Here is a 2,500-nt window from a genome sequence, read left to right as displayed (position 1 = left end):
TTCCCGGGGTTGGCATAGACATTCCCTCGCATGCAAAAGATTGTCGATGCGAAAGATTGTCTATGCCAAACCCGGGAAGCACACCATTCACACACTCCCGACCGGTGTGGTGTGGCGGTGATTGGATAGTTACAGATTGAGCACTTGCCAAGGATCAAAATGTGTCATTTAGAAGAAACATTTTCAAAAAGTTTTTAAAATCTTGTGGGTTTGCAACTCATAAGAGCGTCACTTTCAACGTCCCCGGTATTGGATTGAGTTTCTAAAAACAACCGTGCACACCGAGGTTAAACTTTACCGGCTCCACTCCGACTCGCCGCTCGCCCACAATTTGTTTGCAACGAAACATTTGTTTTTAATTTTGTTGGTTTAAATCTTGTTGGTTTGAAATTGTTTTGAAAAGGTTCTTTAAATCTAGTGGGTTTGCAACTCATAAGAGCGTCACTTTCAACGTCCCCGGTATTGGATTGAGTTTCTAAAAACAACCGTGCACACCGAGGTTAAACTTTACCGGCTCCGCTCCGACTCGCCGCTCGCCCACTAGTCCGAAGGCAACAAAACATTTGTTTTTCATTTTGATGAAAATTTCTGTTTTTAAATCTTGTTGGTTTGAAATTTTTTTGAAAAGGTTCTTTAAATCTTGCGGGTTTGCAACTCATAAGAGCGTCACTTTCAACGTCCCCGGCATTGGATTGAGTTTCTAAAAACAACCATGCACACCGAGGTTAAACTTTACCGGCTCCACTCCGACTCACCGCTCGCCCACAAATCCGAAGGCAACAAAACATTTGTTTTTAATTTTGATGAATTTTTTTGAAAACATTGGCTTGGCAAGCCCCAATCCGCGACTATCCACCCACCGCCACCCCACACGGGTGGTTGTTGTTGCGAAATGAGGTTGTGGTCGACATGCCCGCGCATTTGAGAAGGAGTTCCTAGCACTCCATGCTCTTCCATGCCAAAAAAAAGCCTAGACAACCCCATTTCGCAACTTTCCACGCCTTTTTTTTTCCCCCTCACCCATGGCGGCGGCGTGGTGGCGGCGGCCGGATTCCGGCCACCACCGCCATGGGTGGCAGCCCCCCGACCCCGACACCAAACCCATAATACCGAGGCAACATATCGAGGCAACATGACATGGGTGTGGCGTGGGGGAAGGGGGCTGCAGCTAGGAGGGCATGGGCTGCCATGCATATGCAGGCAACACACACCCCCCTATATAGCATTTTATGCATTTAGCCCTTTGACAGGAAGAGACATCACCTATGCGCGAGGAGTCATAATGGGCTCTAAATAATTCAATACAAGGTATTTGGACGTGATTTTTTGCAGGGATACTAAGAAACATGCAATCTCTGATGGGAAAAAGTTTCATAAATATTTGAAGTCGGGAAGTATTTTTTATTATTTTTAGAAGTCGTAAAATTGAAAAAATCATTAAAACAAATCCGGGAGGAATTTTTTAGTTTTGTAACTTGGAGAAGGTCCTAAAAATCATAGACTACTTATGGGGAGCTTATTGTGCGAGGAAATTTCAATAAAAATGGGGTTTGACAAGGTTTGAAAAATTCTGTCGACATTTGAAAAAATCTGGAACTAGGCTGCCGGCATGCTGCGCACATGCTGCGCGCATGCTGCGCGAAGGCTGCGCGCAGGCCACGGCAGGACAAGTTTCGCTAGCCTCACTGTCGACCGAATGCGCAAGCTGCGCGCACGCTGCGCACAGGCTGCGCGCACGCTGCGCAAGCTGCGCGCACGCCATGGCAAGACAAATTTCGCTAGCCTCACTGTCGACAGAGTCAGCACGCTGCGCGCACGCCATGGCAGGAGAAGTTTCGCTAGCCTCGCTGTCGACAGAATCAGCACGCTGCGCGCAAGCTGTGCGCGCGCATGGCATGGCAAGTTTCGAAAAATTCTGTCGACAGGCTCCCGAGCGCGCACGCTGCCGACATGTTGTGCGCACGCTGCCGGCATGCTGTGCACACGCTGCGCGCAAGCTGTGCGCGCGCATGGCATGGCAAGTTTCGAAAAATTCTGTCGACAGGCTCCCAAGCGCGCACGCTGCGCACACGCTGCCGGCATGCTGCGCGCACGCTGCCGGCATGCTGTGCGCACGCTGTGCGCGCGCATGGCATTGCAAGTTTCGAAAAATTCTGCGGCCAGGCTCCCAAGCGCGCACGCTGCGCACACGCTGCCGGCATGCTGCGCGCACGCTGCCGGCATGCTGTGCGCACGCTGCGCGCGCGCATGGCAGGACAAGTTTCGAAAATTTCTGTCGACAGGCTGAGCAGCGCGCACGCTGCGCACAGGCTGCCGGCATGCTGCGCGCAGGCTGCCGGCATGCTGCGCGCAGGCTGCCGGCATGCTGCGCGCACGCCGCGCGCAAGCTGCGCGCGCGCATGGCAGGACAAGTTTCGAAAATTTCTGTCGACAGGCTCAGCAGCGCGCACGCTGCCGACATGCTGTGCGCACGCTGCGCACAGACTGCCGGCATGCTGCG

The sequence above is a fragment of the Prunus avium genome, unplaced genomic scaffold (assembly GCF_965620075.1).
Source record: "Prunus avium unplaced genomic scaffold, drPruAviu1.hap1.1 HAP1_SCAFFOLD_20, whole genome shotgun sequence".
Lineage (NCBI taxonomy): Eukaryota > Viridiplantae > Streptophyta > Magnoliopsida > Rosales > Rosaceae > Prunus > Prunus avium.
This window is presented reverse-complemented; position numbering follows the sequence as displayed.